The sequence below is a fragment of the Ochotona curzoniae genome, unplaced genomic scaffold (assembly GCF_017591425.1).
Source record: "Ochotona curzoniae isolate NIBS_2020 unplaced genomic scaffold, NIBS_Ocur_1.0 contig_1, whole genome shotgun sequence".
Taxonomy (NCBI): Eukaryota; Metazoa; Chordata; class Mammalia; order Lagomorpha; family Ochotonidae; genus Ochotona; species Ochotona curzoniae.
In genome coordinates this window covers 28983411-29003693 of record NW_024464918.1, presented here as the reverse complement: position 1 = coordinate 29003693, position 20283 = coordinate 28983411, and the positions used below count along the sequence as shown (strand labels likewise).

The window sequence follows — 20283 nt, the reverse complement described above, 5'->3', positions numbered from 1 at the left end:
AGCCACTGTGAGACACACGCCTTCAGCAGCTCCAAGCCCTCGGTTGTTCATCTGGTTAGCTGCTCCTGCACGGCTCGAGCACTCGGGTCCCCGGCACACGGCGTCCTTGGCTCCTGCCTTTGCCTTGGTCCCATCCTGGCTATTTGAAGCATTTAAGGTGTGAATCAATGGGTGGAAAGTCTTTCTGTTTCTCTGACTTCCAAATACAAAGTGAAAGTAGATAAAAACTAATGTTAAAAAAAGGAAATCAAAGGAAGAGGCACAGATTGGAAATGTGTGTGTGTAGGAGCTCTATTTGAAAAGGAACATGTATATAAATAGGTGTGTGTGTCAGAATTACATATACACACATCTAACTGAAACTCAGATGTACATACACACATGAAACAGACCTGAAACAGGACAACTAAATCTGAATATATTATTTACAGCATAGGCAACAAGGTTATGAAACAATACTGCTGTTCACTGCTGTTCACTGGTGACAGCGCATGAGCAGTGGCCACCTGTGGTGGGAAGGCTGAGCAGCAAAGATAAGAGAAAAACTTCCAGGTCAATGGAAATATCCTATGCATTGACGGAAGAAAGATTTATAGAACTGCGTTTGTTTATGAACTCAAGATTAGTAACATCTCTCACCACCCAGATTATATCTCACTTTATAATAACAACAGCAATATCCCATCCACGTTAACTGAGTAGCTACAGCTTTTATTATCATTTTCCTTTTGTGGATAATCTGAATCATAAACATGCAATCCATGAGAAAACTGACTTCGTAGTTCACCTGTCAACGCCAGCATCACACAACAAAGAAAAATGATATCATTTTGTTTAGAAATAGAAAGTTTTAACTTGAGGACCAATTAGACTTTTGGATTATGTTTTTAAAGCAAGGAAGTGGAAGAGACCAAGAATATCTGAATCAAACAGTCATCATTAGTTGAAACTAAGGCTTTGAGCTTTAGCGGCTGGCAGACAACAAAGAACACACACTTTCTGAGAAGTCTTACCTTGAACCTTTGTACCTTTCCAGCTTGGCTTCTGTCCCGGCCTGCCAAGGCCATGTGGGTATTCCGGCAAGGGGCTGGAGGACGCAGGAGCGGAAGAGCTGGGAGCTGCAAGAGTCACATCCCCCCTGCTGGAGTCCCTATTAGTATGGGAGGCAGCTTGCTAACAGGAACCACAGCCCTGGGCGCCTGGAGGTATCCCAGCAACCTGTCAACAAAAGGGACGGGAGAGAGAATTCTGTAGTCACCGGCTGGAAAAGTTCAAAACAAAGGGGGAAGGCACTCAGCAAAGAAGGTGGAGTGTGACTCCTGGGGCTGCACCACTGCCTCTGAGCAGAGTGGCAGACTGAGTCAAGACCCAAGCTCTTCAGTGTGGAAATGCTAGGAAAATTCAGCTAGGTCTTAGGAGAGCAGCAGCAACTAAGGCTTACTGATATCTTTTTGTTCCTGTTATCCAGGGACATTAATGAACCAATTACACAGAAACACTCCCCAGATGGCCGCAATAGCCAGGGCTGGGCCAGACCAAAGGCAGGGGCACAGAGCTTCTTTGGGGGGCTGCTTCTGCTCTTTCCCAGAGCATTAGCAGAGATTTGGACTGGAAATGGAGCAGCTGGAACTTGAATCAGTGTGCATATGAGATGACAGCATTGCAGGTGGCAACTGAACCCACAACGCCACAATACGGGTCCAGAGCTTGGACTCTTCAAATCAGGGAGACAGAACCTATTCTTGGTTCTGTACTTTTGTCTAAAATGCACAAAACTTCTAGATAAATAGAGGCTATGCTAAATTCATCTATCCAACATGTACTGAGGTACAGAAAATATTTTAAACCCTGAGAAGAGCATTGAATATTACTTAAAATAACAACTTTTTAAAGTTTCCTATTTAGCAATACTTCGAGATGTTAATTAATTGTGGCATAATCTCATGGCAAAATGACCTGCAAGCATTAAAGTTGGGTAGGCAAAGGAGCTGATCAACATTGGGAAAAAGCTCACAGTAGCTTGGTAAAGGACAGAGCGAAGGTGCAAATTAAAATCAACACTCTGGTTTCATTCAACTGTGCAAGTGTGTGTGTGTGTGTGTGTGTGTGTGTGTGTGTGTGTGTGCGTGCGCGCGCATGTTTATGCACATATCTAACCGGAAGGGCCTGTTTCAAAATGTTAGCAGTGGCTAGCAGCGGCAAGAATCAGAAACATTTTACTAACTATTCCTTAGCACCAAAAAAAAAACCCCTAAACACGAATATTCCCAAACCCTGCCTCTCACCTAACAGAAACTGAGCTGACAGAAGCAGGCGAGCCTGAGACCTCACACCCACACACACTGCAGGACGATGGAGTTCCCGCGGAAATGTCCTCTACAGGGAATCTGTTTTGCATCCTATTGGTACTAGAACACAAAATAGTTCCTAACTCACGGGTTTTTCTTCTGGAACCACAGCTAAGATATCACATGAAAACGGTAATGAATGTCTAAGGTGCCGGAACTGCTACGACGTCAGCAACTAAGTCCCAGATGAGGGAAGGAACATTTGATTTTACCTTAACACGTTACCAATTTTACACAAACTGCACACTTTATTGGCTCAACTGTGAGCTATTTCTCTAAGGAAAATGTCCAATCAATAAATACACACACACACACACACACACACACACACACACACACACACACACACACACACTATTCAGTCCAATCACTGGCCATTTGGCCCAGACTGTGGGACAGGCAGGAAATGCTGGCCCAGTACAGAAGGACAAAACTGGAAACCCTCGCGAGAATTGGGGCAAAAGCATCCTTCCTCCTGACACACAGTGACCGCTCCAAGAAGGCCTGAGAGGCATGGCAGTTGTCAGCCAGTGGCAGGCAGGGCATTGGCGTGTTGTCAGCTGGGAGCCCGTGGTGCGTGCCTGGCCCGGTCCTTCCTAGGGCATCTGCCACACTGCCAGCTGCTTTTCTGTACTCATCAGCACGGCCCTTGACACCGGCAGGCGACAGGGCATTGTTCCCTACCCGATTCGGAACTCGCTTTCACGTCACGGGATGGTATTTGCAGCCCTATATTCATCTTGGCTAGAGATCTTCTTAGCTGCATTCTCATTCCCTGTCTCTCTCTCTGTGTCTCTCTCTGCCTCTCTCCCCCAGAACTTCCCAGCTACAATCTCATTCCATGCTCTCTCTCCCCATTCCCCTCCCCTAAAAGCATTAAAACTTTCAGTGTGTGTGTGTGTGTGTGTGAAGGAAGCTTTTGGACATCAAACAGCTCTTACAACACACAACCTTTTGATGTCTTAAGTGTAAACCAAATAGAAACATATGGCTTCTGTTCCCCTTAAATCATATACAGTTGAAAAAAAAAACAACCAAAAGAGAATGTGCTTGCCACAATGAGTTCTCTTTGGATCCCAAACATCTGAAAATCACTTTCAAGATGATGAATTCACAATATTTACCCACCCCTATTAATAACATGAGCAGGGAAAACCCTTGATTTATGGCCACTGCTAAACCACTCCCATCTGTTGAGTGGGCAACTCGTGAGCAGTGTGAACTTCAAGATAACCATGTTCTTCCTTCTGTTTCGCCTCCAGACTCTCAGCTCCACCCCACATCAAAGGCGCTGACACCCGCTCCTCCGAACTGCTGTTGCATCAGCTTTTCTCACCTCCAAAGAACAGTCGGTCATTTCAAGTTATGTGACGCCAATCATGCTGGTGTCCCTGTGGGAAGACGCCAGCCTCCACTCAGCAGCCAGATCTGACCCCGTGGCAGCAGCCGCCCACCACAAGGAATTCTGAAATGACTTTCCTTTGTGCTGTACGCCTGCACAAGCCCTGGGCCTATCCACGTAGGGAGAAATCACAGCGAGGGTCATGGGGCAAGAGAACTGCTCTTCCTCGCCGCTGTGTCTGGCCACCCTCCTGTTTCTTTGTGGAGGCACAGCTCAGACCTGACTCCGCTGGCTACTGACAACTCCTCCTAGATGATTTAAACCAGGTATGGGCTGCATTCTGTGTGCAACATTTGTTGTTTTTTTTTTTTTATTAGTGGCAGCAGGAATCCAAACAGGAAGTTTGTGAAGTCTGACAAAAGTCTGCTGGTGCCCTTTTGTTTTCTACAGTCAGTGCTAACCTCATTCTTATTGCCCATCTCAGAAACAGCAGGGGCCAACTCCCCTGATCTCAAGCCACAAGATCCCAAATCCTACACAATCTCCAAGAGATCGCACTGTGGCCAAGGAGGAAAGCAGACACTACCAGATGAACCCATAGCTCATCTGAGATGGACTGCAGGTCTTTCTGGTGCCCACTGGCTCTTCTCCCACTGTCTCCTCCTGTACTACCCTTGGAGCCACACTGTCTTCAAAGCATGCTCATCCCGAAGGAGAGGACTGGGATTTTCACATACGTCCTATGTGTAAGATCAACTCGGACATTAACTGAGTTTAAAAGACTACCGAATTTGAAATGTGTAAATTCAAAATATCACAAGCATGTCCCATGGTAAATCAGAAAGGAAGAGGAAGCATACTTTAAATAAGAACTTCTAAAACTTAGAGGGGCTGGCATTGTGTTGCAGTGGGTTAATGCACACTTCTGATGCTGGCATCCCATAACAGAGCACTGGTTGGAGTCCTGGTTGCTCTGCTCCTGGTCCACCTCCTTGCCAATCCACCTAGGAAAAGCAGCAGAGGATGGTTCAAGTTCTTGGGCCCCTGCTAGCCACATGAGAGGCCAAGGTGATGATGTTGGCTTCTGGTTTTGGCCCGCCCAGCCCTAGCTGCTGCTGCAACCATTTGGAATGTGTCTCTGTATCTCTCAGATAGATAGATAGATAGATAGATAGATAGATAGATAGATAGATTTTTAGAAAGTTTTAGAAGGAACTACTGGTGTAGTAGAATGCTGCCCAACAGATCTCATAGCCTGGAAGACTCCTTGACCTTGGAACAAAGCTTTTCAACCTTGGTTTTCGCTATTGGTCCCACCCCTGCCAAGACTTCACAGGCTTTCTTCTTCCTCTTCTTCGTTTTAATCCTTCTGCCCTCAACATGAAACTATAATACCACCAATACTCTTTGTATCTGCTTATAGATGCAGTCTTTTTGGTGTGCTACAACACAGCACAGCCTCTAAGATGATGCCACTCCTAACCTCCTCTTCCACGGCCTCTCTCCTCCATGGAGCATGCACACAGAGGGACATGCAGCCAAGGAGCTGACAGTGCTGGTTCAGAAGATCTCTGGTCAAGTTGAGATATATAACAAGCGACCCAGTGGCTACTTGGTAACCACAGTCACACCACTGAAATTTCTCAAGCCAACAAGCACAGCAAATCGTCCCCTGTATCGTATTTTCTATGCATTTGGGTGCTTGCACAATAAAGACAGAACTCTTGCCACTAAAACAGATTGCAAAACAGCATCTAGTCCAGCCAACAGTCTTCAGGCAAAAGACACTATTGGACTGGCTTTTGGAAACTGGAAAGGATTCTAAGAAAAAGACATTAAGTTTCTGTAACATGGCACTCAGTTTAAATTGAGTTCAATTAGAAATATTGCCATAAAACACGCCCCCCCCCCCGCTTTGTCTTTGTTATTCTACAAACATTGCTAGACAGACTAAGGGATTCCTTTCCATCTCTCAGGACCAGAGCTGTTTCTGCAGTATTTTATCGAGTTTTCCAATAATTAACACACACACACACATTTTGCATATACTATAGTAAATCCTCCTGCTCCAACGACTAGAGATTCTGGATTTTAATTCTCTGCTGTAAGTCTGCACAAGTCATCACAGTTCTGGCTCCCCATGCCATCCTGGCAGCTCCCCACCCAGAGCCTCCACCTCTTTTCCCAACACCCCTGAATTGGGACCAAATGCTGCACTTGTGGGTGGTGAGAACTCAGACCCCTGAGCCCACTCACCTGGGCGCACAGGTTTTGCTGTTGTTGTGGGAGACACTGATGAAGAGCTTTGTGGAGGATGACTAAAAGTCACAAGACGGTAAGGCCAGATTGGCACTGAACGGCAGTTTTCTATTTCATGGAGTATAAACACTTGGAAATATTTTTTCCTCTCTTTTAAGAGATTTGGCACAAGCCCCAAACCTTATGGCATGTGAACACTAAATATTTAATAAATACTTAGCCACAGTTTATGACCCAAAGATTTCTAAAGCTGGTTTAGATTAGAGTGTTCATGGCTGATAACAGTCTAACATTTTGCTTTTTTGTGTACATTTTATGAAGGGGCCCTCTCAACTTCTTAATCAGACACAGTCAACTATACAGAATTTCTTCTCCTTCTTCCCACCGGCCTTTGAGGATGGGATGTTTTTTCTCGCTGGTAATTCGTTTCCCTGGTTAGCCTCTGCTCTCCAGCATCTTAACTTTCTCCTATTTCACCATATCTTAACCTTCAAACACACTCAAGTTCACTGTCTTCAAAGTCATCTGTGGTCCCCTTCCTCTACCTGTAGGACAACGGGCTAAGCCATCGATTCCATCCACCCCACCCCACCTCCAACCTCTTTCATTTTAATTGACAAGCAAAATGTATCTTAAAAAGCGGAGAGAGACAGCACCACATAGAGAATTCCCATCCTGTTTTCATTGTCCAAACATGCACAACCACTAGGCCTGGAATTTGGTCCAGGCCTCCCACAAGGGGAGCAGGAATTCACGAGAGCACTTCAGCCACTGCCTCTTACAGTGAGCACTAGCAGCAAACTGGAGCCGGGAGGCAGAGCTGGGACTCAGACCAAGCATTGTGGTGTGGGATGTGGACATCCAAGGAGCATCTTCACCTGCTACTGCAAACATCCACTCTCCGTTCATTTTCTTGTACCTCCCCCACCTCTGCATTCCTAACCCTCTTCGTGAATGTTGTCAACTTCGTGCCCATCAGCTCACGTGAGGGTTTTCCTGTTTCTCCAGCCTACGGAGACCTTGGTACATGAAATACTGTTACCCTACCATCCACTAGAAATCCTCAACTCTAGGGCAAAAATACCAACTGTCGTGAATACAACGCATCCAAGAGGGAAAGAGCCCAGAGTCCCAGCAGTACTGCAGGTCACCACTCCATGGGCATGACAGAAGCAATGGCAGCTGGCCAAGAAGAGGGGAGGAAGAAGGGAGGTGCTTCTCATTTTGTGCCAATTCTCGTGCCAGGCCACTTGCAGTGAAATTTCTGTTTCTTCTCATCTCCTGCGGTTCTTTGCTAGGCCAGGAACTTGGTTAGAGCCATGAGAACGTTCTTACCAAAGGGACAGTCAGTCTCGGGGAGATGAAGTTTACTTTCTTTGTGAAGCCATCCCTTGGCCTGTGGAAGCCTTCAGCCAACTCTTGGGGAGGCAATCCCACGTCCTGCTCACCCCTGCTGGCAGCCTGGCGAGAGTAGCTTGAGAGTGCGTGGGAATGCCAGACAAGGACAACAGTGTCCAGACACCAAAACAAAACATTCGCTTTTCCAAATCCATCTTTCTTTATTTACTTTGTTCTAGTCAAAATCCTCGAGAGGTAGAGCATCATACAGCCTCGCTGGCCAGTGGCCTTCGCGGAAACGTTGCTTCGGAATTTGGCATGGAGCCATGCGGCTACTTTTGTGAATACGCGTCATCTCTTCCCAACTGCTCTGGTTTGGTTCGGTTTACCACCAGGACCTGCTGTGCTGTTCTCTGCTTTGTCCACATCAGCACATCTCTTACCCAAGTGGAATTCAGTTTCATAAACACAGTTGATTGTAAGAAGCACTGTGTGCTCCCTTTGGTTCCAGAGAGCACGTTGGTAGCCAATAACAATGACCGTGCACCACAGTCTTCCAGACACATTTGTCCTTTGGAAATCCTGTTCCCACCTGGCCCCCAACAGCCTCCAAGAGGGCAGACAGAACCCCAAATGAAACATGATAGGGACATTACCCTCCAGGTCAGTGATTCCCAGCTGGAGGTGCCAACTCTATGCTCCAGAGACATCTGGCATTGTCCAGAGAGACTGTGACCATCAGCAACAGTGTATGGAAATTGCCAACAGTGGGTTGAGGCCATGGATGCAGCTAAGCTTGCAGAAACACACAACTCAGCTCTCCAGGAACAGTATGATCCAGTCCAGGACATGAACAAGGCCAAGGCTGAGCTTGTGTTCAGGATGTCTATGTGCAGAGTGAGCTGTGAGTAAGAATGCGTGCTTTCTAGAAGAGGCTGAATCAGCAGCCTGTCCAGGCACCTGGAGCCTAAGCAGAGGAGCCCAGAACAAATGAACCTGCAGACACAGAGATGCTGAGTAGCCATTCAAATTTCTACTGGAAGAAGCAAGAACACCTTTGAAACAAACACAGGCCCTGCCTGCTCATTTCACATTTAACATGCTCTTTTTAACATCACCTGCTCCCAGCAGTTTAGCTGCAGCATTGAGTCTGGTATGACCAAAGGAATGTCACTTCTGCAAAGCAAAAGTCCATCAAGAAACTTGCAATGGCAGAGGATGGAGGCCTAGTCTCACACCATGAAAGCTGCAGTGGAGTGAGTGGGCAGGAATAAGCTAGCAGCTATATGATGCATGGACAGGGGTAGGCTTAGATGTGGGACCAGAGCGAGTTACAGGGGACCAGCGAGATAGGTCAGCTGCATGGTCAGGAGCAGCTGTCCCAGGGTCTGCACCAAGACCAAGCAAGAATCTGAGAGAGGCTCCTGTAAAGCAATCATTTCAGCCAGATGAACTCGGCTGGTTTCTATCTTGCACAGGCCTGATGTGTTTTATCCTCTGGCTTTTTCCCAGCTTCCCTGTCTGTGCCTGGCTTCTAACTCCAGCACCTTCTTGCTTCTCTCCTAGCCCTTTATCCTTGCACCCTCTCCAACAGCAGCTCAATACACAGTCACTGAACTGTTAACTTTTGGGGTAACAAGATATTTCTTATACTTCACGTTATTATCATTAACTGTGTATCAATCCATCAACACCAGACTGGGAATGGAAAGTTTTATTGCTGTAATTGCAGAGTCACTGCTTTAAGAAATGCTAGTTCTTTTTGCAGTAGTCTAAATTCTATCCTACTTTTTTTTAGAAAAGAGGCATAGAAGTGCAGTCCAGCGGGAAAAAATTATCCACCCAACTTAAAGCAGAGCCAATAGAAATATGGTCTTTCTGACTCTTCTACTGTTATTATTTTCTTGAAAGCAAAATATATGCATACATGGTACACACAGAGTACATGAACTAAAATTGAAAACTAAAACAACAATTTCTGTTTCCATCCTGAATCACCAAGACCCCATTCAAAGACCCTATCCCTGCCTCAACTTCTCTCACAGTATCTTCCATGAGCTTCTGGAAACACCATGCACTTACAGGATAGACACTTCTGTGTGAATTCTGCTTCCTGACCTCCAGGCCAGTGCCTTGCCCATCCCTCTTCACAGCCACTGCAACTTCAATTGCTCAAGACGAGCCATGACAAAACAGATGACACATTTGTGCTGTTGAAGGAACAGCCTGTGACTCAGAGGCACCCAGATTGTTCCATGCACCTTCCATCCTCATGACCAGGTAACTTTGCCAAGATTAAGTGGTGACATTCTGATTTACTGGACTGGATAGAACCCACATTGAATGAGAAACTGAAGTTCAAATACCAGGATTTTCCCCCAGGAGGGAAAAAAATATTTTTTTTTCTGAAGGTTTTCAGTTTGATAATAATCGAATTAAATTTTCCCTCTGTTCACAATACTACTTTACTTTTAGTTTGGTGACTACTAAATACAAAAGTATAAACAGATCCCTCTCAAATTGCCACATAATTGGCAAATCTTTAAGATCCAGCTCCCCATGTTTCTGCAATCTCTATTCAGCCCCCCTGTTTTCTTGGGCCTGAGGAGGCTGAATCCAGTCCAGATTTCAGGTATAAAATACATTTGTGGCTTACAGCGAGAGCCTGCATTTCAATAAAAGAGGGCTACATTTCCTTGGCTCTTCTGGAACCCTGTAAACAGGAATTCCAGCCATTCTCCAGTTTTGTCTCACTGGGTTGCCTCAAAGTGAACAATTTTCACAAGTTTGCTTTGGCACCCAAGGCATGACTTTTTAATGAAAGTCACAGTTGTCTGAATGGGGCGGCCATCTGCCAACACCTCTCTGGAGGGGCCTCCTGCCACTGTGATGAGAACCACGTGCACCTGCCAGGTGCCAAGTGCTCACAGAGGAACTCACCCTGACCCTCTGCTCTCCTGAGCCTGGTCCCTGAACCGGCTCCTCGTTCAATGGCAGGACTCACTGTTGGGTGTGTCTGTAGCATTTCTGAAGTCAATTGGGCCATTTCACAAATTTATTTTAGTTATTTGAAATACACAGTTATAGACACAGGAAAATGAGGAAGAGAGATCTCTCTGCTGGTTTACCACCCAAATGGCTACAATAGCCTGGTGTGGGTCAGATCAGCCAAGTGCCGAGAGCTTCTTCCTGGTCTCCCACATGGGTGCAGGGACCCAAGGACTTGACCTCTGCTCCACTGCCTTCCCAGGCACAATAACAGGGAGCTGGAATAGAAGTTGGGGTATCCTGGGCTCCAGTGTGGTGGCCTAGTGACTAAAGTCCTTGCCTTGAACACGCCGGGATCCCATATGGGCGCCAGTTCTAATCCCGGCAGCTCCACTTCCCATCCAGCTCCCTGCTTGTGGCCTGGGAAAGCAGTCCAAGATGGCCCAAAGTCTTGGGACCCTACACCCTCCCACTCTTCTGGGAGTCCCAGAAGAAGTTCCAGTCTTCTGGCTCCAGATCGGCACAGCACCGGCCATTGCGCTCACTTGGGGAGTGAATCATCTGATATAAGATCTTCCTCTCTGTCTCTCCTCCTCTCTGTATATCTGGCTTTGTAATAAAAATAAATAAATCTTAAAAAAAAAAAAAAAGAAGTGGGGCAACCAGGACTCAAACTGGCGCCCACCAAGGAAAGCTGCTGGCATCTCAGGAAGTGGTTTTACATATTAAATGCTGGTCCCAATCAACCATTTCCATACAGATAACTTCTAAGCTGGTTCTCTGGTGTTATACCCAACTTGTTCTATCACCTCTGACTTGTAAGACAATAGTGAGTTGGACTCACTGGGTGAAAAGAAATAAGTAATTGATTGAGAGACGGTGTGAATGAAGCCCAGGACTTACTGTTGCTCTTTATTAACCAAAAGGAAAGGTTAGTCCTTGCAAAGGCTTCTAAGTCACTGCGAAGATGTATTCTCACACATAAATTGTCATAAAAACCACCAGGAGTCAAACCAAGCTTGAGTCAAGCTAGGGTTTACCAGGCCCTTGCCCCAAGGCGAAGGTGTGCGCCTCATCGTTGATCACCTTCTTACTTTTTCCTATGAACCATTTTGCTTTTGTGTTTTATTACTTTGCACCATTGAACACATGTCATAATTTGACTTTATGGAACCTTCAAGAGGTTGTCATTGATTGACAGTTCTGCTTTGGAAAAGCACAGTTCTCATTTTGAAACTTGGACTAAAATCTTTTTAAGAGGCTATTTCACACGTGTGTACAGTCTTTTCAGTAGCTTTCTCCAACAAGGCCAGAAAATCTACTCCTACCAGGGCAAAATCTTCATGGCTAGATTTTACTAGCCATTCTAGCGGAAAAGATTTTGTACCCACCAGGACTGAAAAGATCCCTGTTATTTTGCCATGTCTACCTTCCCTCCAATTAGGTTGGCTTTAACGCGTTCCCTGGGAATTCCCCAGGGTTCCATCACGCTCTTAAAGCTCAGCATTATGAAAACAAGGAACGTTTCCAGAATCGCATGGGTAAAACCTCAACCTGCTCTTAAAAATACTCCCCATGAGGCATGTGCCTCATTCTTAGGCAGCTCTCACAGCCTCTGTGAGCCTGGTCACAGTGGGCAGCTCTGAACTGCAGGGAGAATGTCCACCCTGCCCCGGAAACATACCTTCCTGGATATTGGAACGTGCCCACCCAACAGCCATCACTGCTTCACTGCTTCACTGTGAAACATTGGGTTTCATGTCCATCTGTTCTTCCCCTAGAGAAATGGCCCTGTCTCCATGTTCTAGCTAAAAGACTTGAGATTTGTTGGAGTCATGCTTTTCAAATTCCGTTGTCACTAGAAATTGTCTGGGAATCCCATCAGAGAGCAGAATATGAACCTGCCATCATGGCAGAGCCCAGGACACGTAGCTTGAATAAGTTCACAGGTGATGGATGAGCCTGTGGTTGGAGGACCACAGTATGAGCTGTGAGGCATGGCAGGGCTTCTGGCTTGGATTTTCCCCTCTTGTTTTGGGTAGAGATGTGTGTGCAAAAGCTGCTTCCTATCCTCCACCATCCAGTTTTCAGGAGAGTTGCAGAGGAGGTAGGTTGGAGACAGCTTCTGCATTTGCATTCAAGAGGGATAGAAGCCTCAAAAAGCGTCAGAAGATGGCTTATATCCTTGGATTCCTATACCCGTGTGAGAGACCCAGAAGAGGCTCTTGTCTCCCAGCTTTGGAATAGCTCAGCTCTGGTCACTGTTGACATCTGGAGAATGAACCAGTAGATAGTGGAAATTCTCTCTCTCCTTCTCTCTATCAGTCTGCTCAAATACAAATGAGCAAATCATAGAAAAAATAGAGGGATAGAAGGCAACTGGCTGAGAACAGCAGAGTATAACAGAATGTGTCTAGATACCAAATGATGGCATTACGTCACTGAAGGTCATTAATCTTGGCACCTTATATGTCTAGATTCCTTATTTTAACAGGATTTGGCTTATGCCACCACTCCTCCTTTTGTTACATGCAATCAATCAGCTCTTCCATGTTATACAAGCTGCTGCATTCAGAATGAGGGAGCCCAGAAGCTAACACCATGCTTAAGAAGCAGTTGCTTCCGGAGTCAGCAGGCCTGGGAGATGAAGATCCTATGGCTACCAATCTTCTGGGAGCAGAACATTCACCCATATGCAATTGGCGAAATATTAACTCTCAGAATTATGGCAATTTTTGTTTTAACTTCTGACACTTAAGTGGGGGAAAATGAGAATAGAGAGAGGCAAAAGACAGAAGAGTTTCTTCAATTTGCATATCCTTCTAACTCAACTCTTCTTAGAAATGAGACAAGTTATTTTGCATGTTTGAGTTCAAGAAGTGAAATTTGCTTGTGAATCTTAATAGTATATCTTAATAGTATACAAAGGCATATTTTAAAGAGACAGGACACTTCTAGTTTTGAACAAATACAGAATGGAAGGAACTTGGTCAACACATATTTTTTAGCCTTTTGTTTGATCTTAAGCATAGTTTACCCTATCAAAAACTCTGATACTTGCAGTTCTATTTCAATTTGGTACCTTTTATTTTTATCATCTCAATTTTCTAATTCTATTTGCTTACATTCTTCTCTGCTGTGAAAAATAACCGTAGCTTAGATAAGAGACTCATGCCTATTCAATACCCTGAGAACAAGCAGTGTAAGTCAGCCATGTGGCTTGGTGATGTCACACAGCAAGCTTTCTGTCACTTGAACCTTATCGCTCCACTGTCATGTGGCTCCCACGGGTCAGTACAGTGGCTGTAGGGTTCCCCCATCACATCCCGGAGGCAGTGATACATAAAGGAACAAGAAGAAGGGGACAGAACGCTCCTCACATAAAGTCAGATGGGCCTTTCAGAACCACATGCTCAGGTGAAAGTCAAGTTTTATCCGTAACCAACAAAGTGAAACGTGCATGTAAAGCAGACAGTCTGGGCCACCGCCATCAGCCCTCTGACTCACAGGGGCTGGGATGTGCTTGCACAGCAATGATCTGAAAAAATAACAAAGCCAAACAATATCCTTTATGTAAAATGGCAGGTGCTCAATTTCCATTGTGATACAAGATACCCCCTTCCTAATGTTTTTTCCCCAGTAGGATTCCACAGTGATTTTGATTACCACTGCATCCACTCTAATCCAATTCTATTTAATTTAGTGCCTCCTTAACCGTTGGCGAACGAAAGACTGGTCAATAAAATAATAAGCAGCATTCAATTCAACTCTCTGTGGGACAATGCCCAGCTGAGGTTTAAACAATGATCAACTGAGACATGCTAAGGTTAAGAGTGGTTTGACGGGGTCCATGCAGCCTCCCTGTGCGAGAGGCTCTGAGATCTCTGGCAGAGACATCATCTGGGAGGAGAAGGAAGAGGCCTTTGTGGGATGTGTTTGCTCGGTTTTTTTTTCCAGTACTGAGAGTTAGGACAAGGCCATGGATGACTTTGGGTATAGTCTCTCTCTCTCTCTCTCTCTTTCTCTCTCTTGTCATTCTGATCTCACAACCAAGACCTCATATTTGAATTCAAAGACAAAAAAGACTGCAATTATTTAAAAAAAAAAAAAAAAAGAACAGGGCCTGGCACGGTGGCCTAGCCACAAAGTCTTCACCTTGAATGCACCTGGATCCCATATGGGCACCAGTTCTAATCCCGGCAGATCCACTTCCCATCCAGCTCCCTGCTTGTGGCCTGGGAAAGCAGTCGAGGACGGCCCAAAGCCTTGGGACCCTGCACCCCCGTGGGAGACCCGGAAGAAAGTTCCTGGCTCCTGGCTTTGGATCAGCACAGCACCGGCTGTTTTGGTCACTTGGGGAATAAATCATCAGATGGAAGATCTTCCTTACTGTCTCTCCTCCTCTCTGTGTATCTGACTTTCCAATAAAAATAAATAAGTTAAAAAAAAAAAGAACAGCAAGAGAAACAAATGAAACTTGTGAGAGTACAGGGCACTGCTGTATCGGTGCTAAAAGCTGCCATGGCTGTGTGGGGATGTTTATGTCAACTGCAGCAGTCAGAGCTTCTGGGGAATCATGGCCCTTGGCATAGGACATTACCACTCTGGCTCGGCAACAGCCAAGTGCAGTGTCAGGAATGCCTCTGGTGTACATTATTGAAAGAGTTGCTGCTTTGCTCATTACCATTGCCATGGTGACTTGGAGCAAAAGGGAAGGTTGCAGGTGGTCCACTGTAGCCACAGCTTTGGCTGCAAGAATTTCTAGAGAATTTTGAGGACTTTTTTTTTACAAAGTAGAGTGTAGCTAGACAAATATGAACTTGTAATAGTCCATTTTCCCTCTTCTTATTTGCATGAGATTTTGTTCTCTTTTATTCAGCACTTCTAAAAATTCCACATTTTCCAGTGGTCATTAAATGGGTATGCTCCAGAGCATATAGTTTTCATCCCATATTCCCCAGGTTAATGCTTCCTTCCTGAAGAGTCACATGTCATTTTTCTTCCCTTCTCATTGATCAAAGCCAGATACAACTGAAGGAAGGCACGGAATGACATTAAGCACCTCAAGCACAGAAGGAAGGCAATCAGAACAGTGCTGAATAGGCACAATATTCAAGCAGTTCATTGCAAATATTAGTTGTTGATGATTGCTACAGCCAAATCAGAATCAAGCTACTACAACTAATTTTGGTGGCAACAGCTGCTTAATCACTGTTCTCCACGACTGACTTCCATAATCACAGGGTCTGCCTACTAATGGAAGGCCCAATAGCTGCAATGTGTACAGGAAACCATGACTGTTGGTTTACTGCATGGGGTATGCCATGCAACACAAAAGATCACATGTAATATTTCAAGGAAGTCATATTTCAAAGGTATTTTCCCTTTTCCTCTAGAACAGCTGCTGTAGACAGATTTGCAACTAGGAAAAATTGTGAGTAGGGTGTGATTAGGGAGTAGTTCATAATGTTGGAGGATAATACATCCTTTCTCCTCTCTGCCCTTGTTTTCTCACTCTTCTACAAGTCTAACACCCACCAAAGCTTTCATTTCCCAAAGAGTAATCCTTATTAGGCACCATTGTTATATCAAAATTCGTAATCAAAACTTCACCGTGATCCATTCTTTCAGGAAGTGGCACCTTCCTAAACAATATGAAAAATAATTTAGTATAAAGTGTTATAAAAAAAAAGATGGGTTAAGGAGACTGTTGCAACATGGAAGGACTTTTTAATAAAACATAAACTGATTGCAAAGCAAGATACCACATTGCATTGACACCATTGTTATAACTAAATAAATATGTACACTTCAAATAATAACTGCCAGAAAGTGGTACAGTATGGTTATTTTTTTCTTGAGCATATATTTTTGTTAACATGAGCATCACTTTTGTAAATAAACTATGTACTATTAATTTTTGTGCCTTAATTAATGTGTATTATTGTTGACAAAGAGTTTGCTTAGCCACAGGACTGGATGTTTAAAAATTAAGGAAAATTGAGGCAGGTGTCATGGCATAGTTGGTTAAGCCACCACTTGGGATACCCACATCCCATGCTGAAGTGCCTGGTTCAAGTTCCAGCTATCCTGCTTTCAGTCTGATTGGCAGGAGCCAATCCGAATGGGAAGCAGCAAATGTTAGCCCAGATAACTGGGTCCCTGCTACCAGCACAGAAGACCTAGTTGGGGGTTCCAGGATTGAAATTCATCCTGGCCTATTCTCAGCCCTTGTGGGAATCTGGGAAGTGAATTAGTAGATAGAAGATCTCTCTGTCTCTCCTTTCTATGTCTCTTTGCCTTTCACATACAAAAATATTCTTTTTGGAAAAACAGTTAAGAATGGGACTCAACATTGACTGAATCAAAAAGGAGATTCTAGTTAGTGTAAGGAATTCACAGAATATGAAGCGCTTTTCAGAAAACAAATGTTTGTTTATTTGGGGGAGATTTTGTGTTTGTTTTTCCCTAAGGAACTCTTTTTGCCCCCCGCCCCTCAAGGAATGCAGACAACTGCACACCTGCAAGGGAGCTGGGCTGACCACAACAGGAAATGTATGCACAGTTCTTTGATCTTTGTAAACATAAATGCCCCATTTTCATTTCAAGCACCTCATGGCTTGGGTGCCAAGCATAGCAGAAATGTAAAGCAAGAACAAGCCAACAGCTTGGGAGAGTTTCAGAAAGGAAATATCATGTCAGGCCTTGGCTCAAAGCAAGTAGTCTTTTCATGAAAGGAAGTGTTCACAGAATCTATTAAATGCATACGCCATCAGACAAACAAAACACATCTGTTTAAGATTAACATTTGTAATAAACATTTCCAAGACAGGAATGTGGGAAGAAAAATATATACTGTAAAACAAAATCAACACTCTTAGGAGAAGTAAAACTCTGAAAGAATGGTCATACGCTAGAGCTCTCTCTTCACACTAGCAACGGGTACTTGGCTTAGCACTTAAGACATCCACACCCCATATCAGACTGCCTGGGGTTTGGTTCAAGACTCTGGATCTTCTTTCCAGTTTCCGGCTAATGCAGACCCTGGGAAGCAGTTCAAGTGGTTGAGCCCGGCCACCCTGGGGCAGACCTGGATTGAATTCCTGGCTCCCAACTTTGGCTCAGCTCAGCCCTGGCTATCGTCGGCATCACAGAAGTGAACATGCTGATGGGAGATCTCTTTCTGCATCTCTGGTTTACAAAGAAAGTAGTTTTAAAACATAGCAAATAAGCAAAAAGGCCTATCAGCTATCAATGAGATGCTTGATGTTACAATAGAATATGCATATTGTGTTCTTCCAGAGACACGATATTAAAGGTGGAAATCAAGCACACGAGTGCCAGTGCTGTAGCTTACAGGATAACCCCTCCCACCTGCAATGTTGGTGCCCCAAATGGCAGCTAGTCTGTATTCTGCTCTACTTTCAATCCAGCTACCTGCTAATATGCCTTGAAAAGCAGTCAAAGATGCCGCAAGTACTTAGGCACCTGCTCATGCATGGAAGACCTAGAAGAAGCTCCAGGCTCCTGACCTCTGTCCTGATCATTGTATCCACTGGGAGAGTGAACTGAATAATGGAAAAATCTCTCTTTTCCCCTTTCATTTCCCCCTCCCCATAACTCTGCCGCTTAACAAAATAACTAAGTCTTTAAAAATAGGCAAGCATACAGTCTTATTGTACAAAATGTCAGGCTTCCTTGATTGGGTATGTTTGAGGCCAGACGTAAGGAAAATTATATAGTTGAAGAGTAAATAGTGCAGATGATACAACAGCTCAATGATGGCAAAAGTCCTCTTTGATGGTGCGGATCTGTGTTAAGTTTGGGAGATGCAGACTCTGCGGGTCAGTAAAACTTCACATTCTTATTCTTATTTGACAGGTTGAGAGAGAGAGAGAGAGAGGAGCGAGCTTCTGCCTACTCATACATTCCTTAAATGGCTACAATAGTTAGAACCGGGCCAGGCTGAAGCCAAGAGCCAATCTCTTGATGCAGGTCTCCCATGTCAGAGACAGGAATGTACCTGCTTGAGTCATCACTTCTGCCTCCCAGGCTCTACAGGAAGCTGGAGTCACAAGCCTAAACTGGGTAACAATCCCAGGCATTCCTAGGAAAGACGTAGGGCATCTTGACAGCGAGAACAATTTTATACATAGTGGCCAGAGGAACTCAACCTAGAGGCCAGAGTCGCAGCTTCGGGACTAGTTAGAACCTTCCTAGAAGGGGGGTCAGAACAACAAATGCTCTGTGAACGCTGATTTACCCACTCATCCCCTTGGCTATAGACCCCCAGGGCCTTCCTGCACACATTACACTCCCAGCAATCTTTAGAGAGTGGGAGGCAGCGCCACATAGTAAGTGAAATAGATAAAATAAGGAGTAAAGATAAAAAAATCAGCAGAAGAAGTAACTTCCCTTCAGAGGTCACCAGGGGAAAAAAATTCTTGGGCTTCCAACCTTCATCCTCTTATCCAACATGCCCTCTAGAAGAATCTTCCAAGAGGCATTGAAAGCAACTTTCATTGAATCTCCTCAACAGTGACCCCCAGTGACTCTAGAATGACTTCATTGCTGCAACTGACATCGGCTACCAGCAAGTACAAAAATGGCGAATCACCATTGCTTTCATTTGACTTTGTGAGGGACAATAAATACTTTGCTAGCATGGAGGATAAAGAATCCAAATGAATTCCCCTCTATTTCTGCAACTCAGAAAACGTGCGAGTGAAAGAGGCACAGAGATGAGGTTTCTGTGTTGGAGGTTTCCTGATGGCCAAGGAGAGATGCATTGTGGCCCCTCCCTTTGGTTTTACTTTCTGCCTCTTGCTCTTTCCCATTCAGGAACACCGAGAATAGAACGGGCCTTTCTGTACAGCTAACATTTGAAATTGGTGCTCTAACCCAGAATAAAATAAAAGTTTAAGCCACAACACTTCTGGATTGTCAAGACGAGAAAGGGTTCTCGTTTTCTGTGGAAGGTCCAAGCATGACCGAACATGTTTTGGTTTTGCAAAGACCCGTAACATCCACCATTTTACACAGGAATTTGGTGTTTATTTGTGGATTTTTTTAAAAGCCATTTGGCTGCTCCTACAAATAATAAAGACTTCCAAAATTAAAGAATACCAAAATAGGCATGGCATTTCCTCTTTGAGCATAATGGTTTCTTCAGAGCACATTCATTGCATAAACACTGAGTTTTCCTCTTTGCCAATAACATCTGAGAATATATTTGCCACTTGGGAAAACGAGGCACTGACAACCATGGCCAGACACGGGTGGGCACAGGTGCTTGGGCACTTCCACTAGCCCCTCCCAGTTCCAGCAAGTAGGCTATTTCTGACCACTAAGACTTCCAGCCACAAGGTGCCTTTGGCCTGAAGCAGGGCAAGCCACTGGTAGGACCAGAGGCACAGTCAACTATGCGGGCTGGCACTGCTGCTGGAGAGCACTCCCTGAACATATTGACTCTAAACAGGGAACGGCGACCCATGATTTATTAAAAGCAATTGTGTGTTTCTGGGTCTAGCCAAACATTTGGTCATGTTACACAACTCTCTGTGACCAAAGGCAGGACTGCTTCTTTGAAGGAAGCTTTCCCTATAAGCACCAGTTATCATGAGCCTCTGATTTCCGTAGCAACTATCTTCTAGAAGGCTCCCTGGCATCCTCATCACACTCTATCCTGCGAGAGGAGCCTCCTCCACTGGCAGGTGTTGGATACTTTTATCGAACTTCCTTCCACTTGTTTAAAACCTTGTCTCCAGGCCTGGCATAATAGCCTAGTTGATAAATCCTTGTCTACATCCACCAGGATCCCATAAGGGCACTGGTTTGTGTTTCAGCTGCTCCACTTCCCATCCAGCTCCCTGCCTGCGGCCTGGGAAAGCAATAGAGGACAGTCAAAAGTCCTAGGACCCTATACCTGTGTGGGAGACCTGGAAGAAGCTTCTGGCTTTGGATCGGCTCAACTGCAGTTGTTGTGGTCACTTGGGGAGTGAATCAGTG

General features: G+C 44.9%; 1 pseudogene; it reads right to left on the bottom strand.

The window, feature by feature from the left end:
* Nucleotides 1-7512: 7512 nt before the first annotated feature.
* LOC121152444 lies at nucleotides 7513-7929 on the bottom strand (annotated as a pseudogene).
* Between the last annotated feature and the right edge of the window lie 12354 nt (nucleotides 7930-20283).